This window comes from Phacochoerus africanus, chromosome 12 (assembly GCF_016906955.1).
Source record: "Phacochoerus africanus isolate WHEZ1 chromosome 12, ROS_Pafr_v1, whole genome shotgun sequence".
Classification (NCBI taxonomy): Eukaryota; Metazoa; Chordata; class Mammalia; order Artiodactyla; family Suidae; genus Phacochoerus; species Phacochoerus africanus.
The window spans coordinates 70,623,085-70,636,653 of NC_062555.1; the positions used below are offsets into that span (position 1 = coordinate 70,623,085).

General features: G+C 54.6%; 1 non-coding gene across 1 annotated transcript; it reads right to left on the reverse strand.

The window, feature by feature from the left end:
• Positions 1–13,066: 13,066 nt before the first annotated feature.
• Positions 13,067–13,174, reverse strand: LOC125113116 (U6 spliceosomal RNA). Its single transcript, XR_007131346.1, has one exon. It is a non-coding gene; the product is annotated as a U6 spliceosomal RNA (small nuclear RNA).
• Between the last annotated feature and the right edge of the window lie 395 nt (positions 13,175–13,569).

Sequence of the window (13,569 nt, forward strand, 5' to 3'; positions counted from 1 at the left end):
CTTAGGGTATTTACCTTTCTGACTTCATTTAGTATGAGCCACAACGGGAGCTCCTGACTCCACATTCTTAATGTGTTCAGATGCTTCCATCCTGGAGGTAGCAGACCACATAATCTATCGTCCAGGCCCTTTTCAGAGGGGGCGGGGGGCGAGGTAACACCACAGGGCGTGACCGGTCCTGACTCGGGGGCGGGATCAGGAGATCTGACTCTCGTCCAGTCAGTCCTGCCCTCCTCTCTCTGGGCCTGTTTCCGAAACCAGAAAGGTGGTTATTGTAACAGGATACTCTCTGCCTCTAGCTACCCAGGAAACCAGCAGCTGATACAGGAGTTTATCTCATTGTGTGGCGCGCGTGTGTGTGTGTGTGTGTGTGTGTGTGTGAGAGAGAGAGAGAGAGAGAGAGAGAGAGAGAGAGAGATCTACCACACTTATTCTAAAATATCTCCTAGAAGGAAGGACCTTCTTAGCCGAACTTACCTTTTAAGGAGCCAAGTGGAGACTCTCCAACATGCCCGCCCTGGGGATGCTGGCCCCGCAGCCAATGGGGTTTTGACGGCGAAATACAAAGCTTTGTTTCCCTGCACCCCGGTCTTTGCTTCTCTTAGCAGAGCAGTGATTTCTCATGCCCTCATCCCCATAAATCTCCCACTGACCGCTCGGACTCCCACCCACCCTGCCAAACAAAACAAAAACAAAACTGTGAGTGATCTAAGACCAGAATAGGTCCTTCCTGATTCCACCGCCGCGGGCACTGCGGTTCATTTAACCAACCGCGTCTCCCCAGCGCCCTGCCCCATCCCACCCCACCCCCGCCGCGTCCTCTCTGCGGGGCTCTGCGCAGCCTGGGGGCCCTGCTGGCCCCTTGTCCCTCTAAGCCCATGGGGCTCTGTCCTTGGAAATGTCTCGAACTCCCCCCTTTCTCTTCCTCTGGCCTCCTCGGGCCCCCATCACCGCCTGCGACAGCTGGCTTTTCTGGTTCTCTGTGTCACCAGACAGCCCCCCCAGTCTCGTTCCTCATGCTGCCCACTCTGCCCAAGGGTCTGCAGCCTCAGCGTGTGTGGGGGCACGCTCGCTGTTCAGAGGCTCCTGCCCAGGGGCTCTGGCACATCTACATGGGGGACCTGGGGACAGCTGGCTGGGAGGGGTCAGGACTTGCCGGCAAGCACGATGTGCTCACTGTCCGCGTGACAGCAGCTGAGCGCGCAGAGCAAAGGGTTCTAGAGACGAGTTTACCAGAGCGCTTCGCGGGAACATCCCCGTCCGGTACCTACACACACAGTGGAACCTACTTGGCCATAAAAAGAATGAAATAATGCCATTTGCAGCAACATGGATGCAACTAGAGCCTCTCATCCTAAATGAAGTCCGAAAGGTAAATACCGTATCGGTTATACGTGGAGTCTAAAGTGTGGCACAAGTGAACCTATCCGCAAAACAGAAACAGACTCGTGAACACAGAGAACAGACTTGTGGTTGCCAAGGGGGGAGAGGAGGAGTTTGGGGTTCGTAGATGCAAACTATTCCATTTAGAATGGATGAGCAATGAGGTCAGGGAACTATATCCAGCCACTTGAGATAGACCATGATGGAAGGTAATGTGAGAAAAAGAATGTGTATGTATGGCCGGGTCACTCTGCTGTACAGCAGAAATCGACACAACACTGTAAATCAACTCTACTTTAAAAAAAAAAAAATAAAAAAACACCATCCACATCCAACCAACTCGAACCAACCACATCTCAACTCCCACAATGGAAACACCCAGAGGTAGGCTGAGCCTCCGGGCGAATGGCTCTGGAAATTCTCAGACTCCTCAGGACTTCGGGGTGATCTGTCTGTGCTTCTCTGAGCCCCATCTCCTCCTTGGGGCAGGTTTGTCTCTGGGGCAGTTGTGTTTTCAGGCCGGCTTCCCTCAAGGTGATGGCGTGGCTGCCACACCTGCTGGGCCTGTGCTTCCCCGTTCACCTCCAAGAGAAGGGAGAGGGTGCCTCTTCTCCCACAGAGAGAACAAACCCAGCACTTCACCTTGAATGTGTGGCTCGAGTCTGTGTCTCTCCCTGAACCACACCTGTGATGAGAGAAATCCCCGGAGCTGGGCCGTCTGTCCCCTGCAAACGGTGGATGTGGGGGGCGGCCCTGCCATCCCCTCATCCTCTACGTCCAGCAAAGGCTGGGACAATGCAGTGAGAATAATGTCAAGGGGTGGCTTGGGTGCGGTGGCTGATGGGATCATGTGTGAGTTGGGGCTCTTAGAGCCGCATCTCCTTCTGGGCATAGAAAGCGCTGGTCCGGGCAGGAAGGATGCGGCTGAGAAAGAGTTGGGGTGGGGAGGGGGCTTCTCTGAAAGAACCGCTTCTTCTGTGAAGAAGGAGCAACAGTGGCTCTAGAAGGATCTCCTCTTGGACTCAGGCTCAAGTCCACACCGTGTTGCTCGAGACACGCCTCGTCCATGGGAAGGAAGGAGCGGGATTTGGGGCCGGGACACCTCCATGCACCTGTCTGGGGCGGGCCCGGCCAGCACCGTCCGTATCCGCCCTTCCGGCTTGGTGGGACCCACATGGGCCCACCTCCTGCTTGCTTTCCGAGTGTGAAACGTGCCTTTTGCATCAAGCCTTTTGATGCGCCGCTTGACGCTCAGTTTCCCCAGGAAGAAAGCAGAGGCGAGTCAATGGGAAACTGTGAGCGAGGCCTCTCTGGCGCCAGCCTTGATCTCGAGGGCAAACTGACACGTGGTTTCTCGGAACTGGGTATCGGTGTTTCCTGTTGCTTGCATGGCAGGATGCCCCGAAAGGCCCATCTGCCAGTTTGCGGTGACCTGTAACCTTCCCATTCTCTTCCTTTGCTTAGGAAACGGCGGGCGTATCTCACTTGGCCGTGGCCAGGCGACGCTGTTTCTAGGCTGGAGAGAACATGGGATGTGCCTGGTGTAGGAGCTGCCTTGGCTCCAAGACACCTGTGTTCTGTGTCCAGGCTGAGTCTGCACCTGCCCGCACTCTGTGCCCGTTTGTTTAGGTGGATGGCAGCAGCACACGCTCAGCCACCGAGTTGGGCCACGCAATGAGCATTCAGAGACATTCAGAGTTTGGTGGATGGACCCCTGGTTTCATGGCAGTGAGACCCACCGGTCGGGGCCGCTGGGCCCTGTGCACTTGGCTGTTGGACACAGGGAGACGCCATAGCTGCAGGAAGCCCAGCGCCGACTGGAAAACTCAGGGGACTCGGATCAGACCGTGGGGACCCAGAGGGCACCTAGTGACCATCTGATGCCCTCCTTTGAGCTTGTAGAGGAGATCGAGGCCCAGGGAGGGGACAAGACCTGCCCCCAAATGAGACCCTGGAAAGTGATGGGAGTAGAACTGGAACACTAGACCTGCTGCCTCCTGACCCCCCCTCCTGGGCTCATTATTACACAACCTACGTGGATAAACTTACCATTTTAAGGAATGCATGGTTTCAACAATGTGCCCTCCTAACTCAATCTAGAGGTAAAAGCAAAAATAAAGGCCACCTGGGCCGTCCTGTCCCTTCCAGTTCCTGGCCTTCTAGTCATGTCGAGATGGAGTCTCACCTGTCCGGGCTCACCTGTCGTGTGGCCTGAAGTCAGGGGCACCGGGGAGGGGACACTGTCTATATTTCAGGGTTCTGAGGCCGGGTTTCTCGGACTCTCTGTTAAAGCGCTCAGAACACAGGGGCTGGCAGGTGGGAAGTAACTGTCACGGCGGCGGTGGGGGTGGGGGGGTTGGCGCGGGGACATTGTGGTCCTTTTCCTCTGTGGCCCTCGAAGAATCCTGCCTGAAGGTGCTTTAAGAAGGTGACAGAATGTGAGAGAAACAGCTAAATGAAGGTTTTAACTCGAGCTGGTGGGATGTGTTGGGGTTGAAGCTGTGGGGCTTATGTTGGGGAAATTGGGGAAACTGGAGGGATTTGAGGTCCCTCCAGAGCACGAGAGGCACTTTACAGGGTCTGCCCACAAGGCCCGTGCCTGCTGGTCAGCAGAATTTTTGTGTTTGTTTTTGAGAAGGGAGTTCAGCCTCGAGGGTTCCTGACCCCTGTGGCATGTGGAACTCGCTGGGCGTGTTTTCAAGCCAGATCATGCTTTTAGGTGGAGATGGGGGATTGCTTCTTAGGTCTTAGGGGGAGTGGACCTCAGCTGGGCTGATGCCTGTTCTGGGAATTAATGTGGAGTCTCTACCTGGTTGCTGGGAACCAAGCTCCTCCCACGACAGCTCAGGTTGCACATGACCTTCAGGTCCTGGGGGGAGTCCTGTCATGACGCAGGTGGAGACCCCTGAGGCCGGAAGTTCAAGATCAGGGGGCTGGCAGGGCCTGTTCCTTCTGCGGCTTTGGGGGACCAGCTGTCCAGGCCTCTTTCCTGGCGCTGGTGGTGGCAATCTTTGCTGCCCGTCCCTTGGTCTGTCGCTGCCTTCATCTTCACACCGAGCACTCCTAGTGCTCAGGTCGTGTTCAAATAGCCCCTTTTGATGAGGACGCCCTCATGCAGGGCTGCACCTGTGGCATGCTGAGGTTCCCATGCATATGGAGTTTCCCAGGCTAGGGGTAGAATCGGAGCTACAGCTGCCAGCCTACACCACAGCCACGGCAACACCAGATCTGAGCCGGGTCTGTGACCTACACCGCAGTTCACAGAAACGCCGGATCCTTAACCCACTGAGCGAGGCCTTGGATTGAACCTGCATCTTCATGGATACTACTTGCATTCTTAATCCGCTAAGCCTTGATGAGAACTGCCCCCCCCCCCTTTCCTGGGTATTGAGTCTTGACAGCCAAGCCAGGGGAGGGGGCGCAGCTTCTTGTGGACAGAAAACTAGGGCGAGGTGAGTGACCAATAGTTGCAGGAACTCCTCCTGCTGTGTGTTGCTCGTTCTCCACAGGAACTGGGCAAAGAGAAGCATGGGCCACAGCCCCAGGGGTCCCGTGAGAAGGGTCCCCATGCCAGACCCTTTTGCTCACCGCAGGCTCCTTTTCCAATGCCTCGAGTCACCCTAGCCTCTATGGTGGCCTTTCTCTTCCTTCTGACTCTTGGGGGATCTGGAAGCTGACAGCGTTCTTCTCCAGCTCACTTGCCATCTTAGGGGTCAAGGGAACACGTCTATGCGGTCAAGAAACATGTCTATGCAGTCAAGGAAACACGACTATGCGGTCAAGGAAACATCCAAACCTAGACCATGTTGTTTTCCTGAATGTTATTGCAAGAGCCGGAGCACAAGAGCAGAATCCGCTGTTTTCCTCCTTCTCATGGTCTTTCTCCCTCTTCTCTCTTGCCCCGAGCAGCGAGATGATAGGATGAAGAAGCCATGGAAACAGAAAACTAAAATTGGGCACATGTGATCCACGTTTCTGCTTTGGGCGATGGAAAAATAAACCATGCCCACATTTCTGTTTTTCCCAGGATCTGAAGACCAAGCTTGGCTGTTTGGGCAGTTGGCTATTCCTGGGTACATTTCAGAAATAACTCGTGTTTATTTATTAGCACGTATTTATAACAGGGTTTCAGAGCAGGTCCCGAGAACCCAGCAAAGGAGCGTGGGCTGCAGCCCTGGGGAGGGACGGGCTAGAAGGGGAGGGATGACAGGGCTGCCGGGATCACAAGCCCCCCTCTCAAGGGCACGGCCGCTGCGGAGGCCCCGACTTGGGGGCCTGCGGGGCTCGCTGAAAAACAAGCCGGAGTTTTGTTCCTCCACCAAGCTTCCCTGAAAGGACGTCAGCGCCCGAATCAGGTTACACACACACACACACACACACACACGCGGCTCAGGCAGAGCTTCTGCAGGCACAGAAGGATGGCAGATTCCTGAGCGGCAGCCGCAGACCTGAGCCGCCAGGAATGCTCCCAGGAACTGACATCGACCCCCCTTCTGGCTCTGGGGGGAGCCCTCTGACCCCCAGGGCTTAGGGCAGTTATTTTTAGCCAGCGAACCCGTCGGGTGGCATTCCCGCAGCCCCGCAGGGAGCCAGAATCTCAGGCAGGGCCCCTTCGCCCGTGTAGAGTGTCCATCTCCGCCTCCGCCTGTGAAACTAGAGACTCCGGAGGATGGAGAGGTCAGTCCAGCATCAGCATCTCCATCTGGTCGACGAGCCTGGAGAGGCCGGCAGTCAGCTTCGAATCGGTCCCTTGGTCCCCCTGATGTCATCTCCCGCTCTGAGTCTGTTACAGTGGTTCCCAGAAACCTATCTTGGGACCGGTCTCACTCCCAACATTTCTTGAGGATCCCCAAGAACTTTTGTTTATTTGGGTCATAGTTATCAATGCACACACACCATGTTAAAAGTTAACACCGGGAAATTTTAACAATATATGATTTGTTCATCATTAAAATGATACGAATAAACTCAGTGCATGTTAACACAACGTATTTTATGACCGGTAGCAATGTCTTCTAAAAGAAACAAAAAAATGAGTGAAAAGGGTATTATTTGTTCCACATTTTGCAAGTGGTTTTCATGCCTGGCTTAAGAGAAGGCAGGAGGATTCTTGGCGGGAATGTAAACTGGCACAACCACTATGGAAAACAGTATGGAGGGTCCTCAGAAAACTAAATATAGAACTTCTGTATGACCAGAAATCCCCCTCCTGGTCATGTATCTGGAAAAAAACTTTCATTCAAAAAGATATATGCACCCCTATGTTCACTGAAGCACTATTCACAATAGTCAAGACATGGAAACAAATGTCCACTGATAGATGGACTGATTAAGAAGATGTGGTACATATACATGATGGAGTACTACTCAGCCATAAAAAAGACAAAATACTGCCATTTGCAGCAAGACAGATGGAACTAGATATTCTCATACCAAATGCAGTAAGTTAGAAAGACAAATACCACGTGATATCACTTATACTTGGACTCTAAAATATGGCACAAACAGATAGAACAGAAATGGACCCATGGACATGGAGAACAGACCTGTGGTTGCCAAGGGGGAGGGAGTGGGATGGACAGGGAGTTTGGGGTAAGTAGATGACAACTACTGCATTTGGAGTGGATAAGCAGTGAGGTCCTGCTGTACAGCACGGGGAACTCTATCCAGTCACTTTTAATGGAACATGGTGGAAGGTACTATGAGAAAAAGAATTTATACACATGTATAGCTGGGTGGCTTTGCTGTATAGCAGAAATTGACAGAACATGTAAATCAATTCTAATAAAATTTTTTTTTTAGGAGTTCCTGTCATGGCACAGTGGAAGCGAATCTAACTGGGAACCATGAGGTTTCAGGTTCGATCCCTGGCCTTGCTCAGTGGGTTAAGGATCTGGCGTTGCCATGAGCTGTGGTGTAGGTCGAAGATGTGGCTCGGATCCCGCATTGCCGTGGCTGTGGTGTAGGCCGGTGGCTGCAGCTCCGATACGACCCCTAGCCTGGGAACCTCCACATGCCTCCGATGCGGCCCTAAAAACCAAAACAATAAAAATAAAGCATTTTTTTAATAAACGAGAAGACAATAGGTAATATCTACTTCCACCTTCAATTGGTTGCAATATCACACGTCATGCATGCAGCCTCTGGAAAACGCCACAGTGAGAGACCAGAGAGAAGAAAGCCACTTAACGCCCTCAGCTTGTTACAAAAAATCTTGGACACCCACGGGGTTCTCTGCACCCCACTTTGAGAACCACTGACCTGTGCTCTTGCTGTATCTGCCTCGTCTACGACACCTTTTTAAACTCAGTTCCTGCAGTCATTTATTGGACACTCATTGAAGGATGACCAGGTGTTAAGCTGGGAATTTAAGGACAAAGATGTGACTCAGTCCAAAAACCCCCTCACGAAAGAGGCAGAACCGACTTTATCTTCCTAAAACAACATAATCATCTGATTTCACTCCCATCTTCCTCTAGGCTGCTGGGAAATGTAACCTCCGTCCTTCTGGGGCTCCCCCCGCCCAAAGATTGCGGTGTGTCCTGGGCTTCTGAGTAAGCGCAAAAGCTTTGGGGGTGGCCCTGTGGCCTGACGCTGATTCTGGGCGGGAGATGTTGAAATGCCCACTGTCCAGTCTGACGACCACTGGGCCCTGACGAGGCCCACGTCAGGCCTGGGGTAGGGGCGGGGGTCCTTCTCTCGTTCCCACCTGCCTCTGTCCCCAGGGGAGCGCAGGTGTGGGCACAGAGCCCCCGGGCTCCTGCCTAGGAACCCCAATCCTCCCTCTCGCCCCTTTTGTCTCCCTCGGTTCCTTCCTCCCGGGCCAGGCGCATCTTCTGCGGAGGGACATTCTTCTCCCTGCAAGTTCCTGCCGGTCACCGGCCTCTCCAGGATCCCAACAAAGCCAGGAAAACGGCAGCTCCTTCTGCTGCCCCCGCCCCCGTGCCTCCCTCGGGACTCAGTGAGTCGGTAATAACCGGGCCCGGCCTGCGCAGGGTGCCTGATAAAGGTGGCTCTTCTCATCCTTGCTGCTTTTACTCCAGGGATTTGGGGGCACAAAGTTTGACTTGGGAAGGGGGAAATTCAGGAGGAGAGACCCCCATCTCAAGAGGATGACACCGCATCCCCCTCCCCAGCTGTGCCTGCAGTCCCTCGATGCCCAAGCGGAGGATGGGGGGCATTCCCAGCCCCTCCTCCATCAACCACCCCCCCACCTTAAGCTCGGATCACAGCCGGCTCCTGGTCACCTCACAGAAAGTGAGACTCAACAGGGTCTTTGCAAGCGTCTGCCCTGCCCCCGGCCCCATCCCGCCCGTGCTCAGGCCCTTCCAGGGACGGGAGACTCTGCAGACAGTCCACTCCTCCCCAGCACCTCTGGGCTCCCTCAGGTGACCACCTGCACCCCCTCCTCCCCGTCTTCCAAGGCTTCGGCTGTGAGCGCAGAGCCTCCCTGGAAGCGGCCCTGCGCTGGGAGGGTCCCTTTTGCAGCGTCAGCAATTACTCAGGGAACTGCCGGCCTGAGCATGTGGGGGACGGTCACCTCTGTGCGGGGCCAACAGCGTCCTCCACAGGGAGCAGGTGGAGTGGCCACTTCCTCTCCCATCAGCTGGAGCCCGGGGTGGGGTGGGGGGGGGGGTCTCTCTTGGCCACGAGAGACCATGGGGCTCTGCCTATCCGTCCTGATGGGGCTGCTGGCACGTGTCCCTGACAGTGTGCGTGTGTGTATGTGGCCATGCGTGTACCTTGTGCACGTGTGTATGTGTACGTGTGTGTGTGTGTGTGTCCCCAGGCACACAACAGGCAGAGAAAGGGCACAGTGTGAAGTCTGCTTTCTTCCTCCGAGGTTGTCAGCTGCAGTTCCCTCCACCCAGCCTTGGGGGTGAATCTGGAAGAAATGAGGTGGGTGCAGCAATAAGCCTTTTTTGTGGCTTCGCCCATGGCAGGCACAAGTTACCAGACCAGGGACGGAACCCACGCCACCGCAGAAACCAGAGCCAGCACAGTGACAGTGTCTCCTCAACCCACCGAGCCGCCAGGGAACTCCCACTGAGACTTAAAAGCTTAAAAGCGGAAAGCACCCTCTGCGTTCTTCTTAGGGTGTGACATCCCGGCAGACGTCAGGCCTGGTGAGAGCTGCTGTCAAACTCCTTTGCAAGGCTGGGGGCAGGCGGTGTCCTGTGTGCTCAGGACACGTGGGGTCTGGCCCCACTGTGGCCGGACCCCGAGCTCCTGTGAGTCTGGTGGCTGCATCCTCCTATGCCCCCAGCCCAGAAGCTGAGTTTCCAGAAGCTCCCAGGCCTCGTCGAGGTCCAGGCAGAGGAACAGGATTAGGACTGAGCCCCCGAGGTCCCAGACCTCAGCTTCCTGCACAAACCACATGACCTGGGGGGTTGAGGGGCTCGAGTTAAGACCCGCAGCAGATCAGGAAAAGGCCTCCTGCTGTCTGGTTCTGAGCAGACTCGCTGGAGGTGAATCAGAGGTGAGTCAATTGCCCCGGAGGGGAAATGACCCACTGGCAGCCCTTCCTCGGCTCCAGGGCACCATCAGTCATTCCAGGAAAAGCCAGAGAGCAGGAGAGGGCCGGCCTGCAACCTCCTGCTTGCAAATGGGCCTTTTCTCCCAGAAATGTGCGAACTGTGGTGGCTGATGAGCCCCTGGGGGGCTGGTGCATCTTTTGACCAAGTCAGGCCTGCCCTGGGAGGTGTGGGAGTTCCCTGAGGACAAAAGGCTACTCTCCCTACACTTTCCAGGGTCCCTTGTCCCACGGGGCATAACCTCGTCTCTTCTCCTGGGAACGGGGTGGGGGGAGGCGGGGTCCCTGGAAGGCAGGACGTGCCTGTCCCCCAGGTCCCTGGAGAGCCTGCGCCTTGTACGCAGGTCTTTGGCAGCCTCCATGCGGCAGGGCTTCGTGGTGTGGACCCAGTCCCTGCGGCTGCGGTTACGGCCGTCTTAGACCCTGGACCCCAGGAACGCACCCACTCTCTGTCCAAAATATTTTGGTGCCCCTCAGCCCAGCACTGCTCACGGCTGTGGGACAAGGACGTTTCAGGTCAGGCGCGGCTTTTTCTGCTGATGACTTTATTCCCAAAGGCGCTTAGAATCCTAGTCCCAGTTAGAGATGGAGGGAAAACCGGATCATCTAAACCCTTCCTTTGGCCCAAGAGGAAGCTGAGACTCAAGGCCTGTGACGCGCCCAAGGTTGGGGAGAAAATTCATGGAAGAACCAGGACAAACCCCAGGATTCCTCTCTGGCCGGTGCACTGTGTTTTATTGAGGGCTTTCATGAGGCTCGTTAATAACAATGAAAATTGTCATATGCCATTGTTATTATTGTTGCTGTCTTTTTAGGGCCACACACACGGTATATGGAAGTTCCCAGGCTGTGGGTTGAATTGCAGCGGCAGCTGCTGGCCTACATCACAGCCCCAGCAAGTCGGGATCCGAGCTGCGTCTGTGACCTACACCACAGCTGGGGGCAACGCCGGATCCTTAACCCACGGAGCAAGGCCAGGGATCGAACCTGCATCCTCGTGGATACTGGTCGGGTTCCTTCATTACCATGGAGCCAGGATGGAAACTCCTGCTGTTCTTATTTTTAATGATAAATAATAACGACGTTTTGTTTCTGCAACTCTGGAAATTACTCCTTAAGTTGCGGTCTTTGGTCTCCGTTGCCTGACACTCGTAAAGTTAGTTTTACAAGCAGCCTAAACTCCCCTTCGCAATGATCGGCCGATGGTGACCAGCATTTGCCTGGATTTTTCTCTCCTCTAAAGGCGGGATTCCATCTCTGTACAATCTGTGAATTGTTCCCAGCGAGATTTTGTCCTCATTTTGTCTCGCACCCCCACTGGCAACGCCAGGGGCTGTTGTGGATGTGGTTTGGAGACCTGCGTCCAAGCAATAAAAATGAATCTCCCCTGTGACCGTCTGGACGACGTGAGCAGATCCCGCGTCTGGTTTTAATGGGAGCGGGAAATCACTAACAGATGGCGGTGGCGCTCACAGGCTCCCCGCCTAGAACCCTTTCTGACGGCAGCTCGCCCCCTGCACGTGCGTCCCAGACGTGAGCTATTTGCAGGACGCCTGGCCCCCCGCGATGCTGAGTGTGTAGCAGCAGGGGGGCTGCGTGTGTGCCGGCTGAGGTCATGGTTATTCGTTTCGAGGAGAGGCGTTTGGTTTATAAAACCCCAGCGACTCCACGGGGAGGGCCTTTCGGGGAAGAAAACCAGCCCGGGGTTCGCTTCCTGTTCCGACGCCGGTGGGACCAGCGCTGACATCACTGGCCCTGGACGGGCTCTGGGCGAAGTTGCCTTTTGGAGGAGGCGGCCGTGAGTCATGGTGATTTATTGCAAACCCACCAAAACTGTGTCGGATGCGTACAGGCCCCAACCAGAAGGCACAGAAACTGCTAGGAAATTACACGAGGGGTCAGAAACGGACATATGGGGGCTTTGCAAGAGGCTTTGGGACAAGTCAATTTCTGGAAACTTTTGTAATATCAGAGTGCGGGGGAGGGGCCAGACGCTTTCTCACTCCCTCTCCAGCGCTTAGGGTGTGCACGCCCGTGAACTTGTTAAACCGTGTCGGGGGTGGCGGGGGAGGGGGGGGAGGTTAATCCACCCACCACAACAGCACATCTGAGACCCATCTTCTACCTTGGTCACAGCTGGCCGCAATGCCAGATCCTCAACCCACTGAGCACGGCCAGGGATCGAACCTGCCTCCTCACCAACACTGTATCAGGTCCTTAACCTACTGAGCCACAACGGAAACTCTTGTATTTCTGATACTTTTAAACCACACATATAGAGGAGAAGTTTCAAGGAAAAAAAAATCTCAGTCTCCTTTAATTGGTCATTTAGAAATGACGGGGGTGGGGGTTAGTTTCCTGAAATGGGCTTCCTGCTGTGCCCAGGGACGGTCCCCCCCTCGAGTGGGGTCTGGGCAATTCTACGCCCTCCTCCGTCATCGGCACCTCACAGAGGACACAGGACTCCATCCTTCAGAACACGCAGTCTCACGGGACACCGTGCATGGCCTGGATGGAGTCTCCCTCCTTTCTTTCTTCCTTCTTTTTTGGCTTTTCTAGGGCCGCACCTGTGGCATATGGAGGCTCCCAGACTAGGAGTCTAACTGCAGCTGTAGCTGTCAATCTACGCCAGAGCCACAGCAATGCAGGATCCAAGCTGTGTCTGCGACCTACACCACAGCTCACGGCAGCACTGGATCCTTCACCCACTGAGCGAGGCCAGGGATCGAACCCGCAACCTCATGGTTCCTAGTCCGATTCGCTAGCCACGACGGGAACTCCAGGCTTCGCCCTCCTTTCATAGCATCTCAGCTCTCTATCATATCTGGGGCCCTGAACTCCATTCTTTTTTGTGCTGTCCTTAAAATATTTTAGGTCCATTTGTCAGCTTGCCTCTCCAAATTTCAAGCAGGTCCCTTAAGACGGTAATTGTGTCATTTTCATCCTAAGCTCTTTCTCTTTTTTCTTTTCTTTTCCTCCCTCCCTCCCCTCCTTCCTCCCTTCTCTCCCTCCTATTTTCTTTCTTTCCTTTTCCAGCTTTGTTGAGCTATACTTGACAGACCACACTGTGCAGGTTGAAGATGCACAAAGTGTCGATTTGATGTGTGTACAGCAAAATCATTGTAACCAGCAACGGAGGTTGGTGACTTGAAAAACAAGGGATGCCTCCCGAATTTGGGGGTCCCTCTTGCTCAAGGGTCATGCTAATTGTCTCTGCATTGTTCCAATTTTAGCCCTTTAGTTATTTCTAATGGATTAGCTCCATGCCTCATAGGCATCGGGAAGTAAATGCAGGAGGCAGTTGTGTGTGAATTTCACTGCTAGTTTCCTGTCTGAATTCTAAGAATCTGGAAGACAACGACTTCCAGGCATCAGGACCAAGTCTGCAGAATAGGACAGAGGAGGAGTTCTGAACATCAGGGTGTGAACACTCGAGAGCAGGAAAAATGCGCCAGAGGAGGTCGTGAAACCTCGCAGGTCATGGGTCATTGCATTTGCCTCCTGGGTGGCCCAGGAGCAGTTGCTGCAGGTGTGGCCCAGAGGGGCTCCCAGGACAGGGCTGATGGAAAGCACAGCTGCAGTGGGCTCCTCCGTGTCTTCCCAGAGGTGCACCCAGGGGGAGCTCAGCCCAAGACCCTGTGACAAGCACAGCT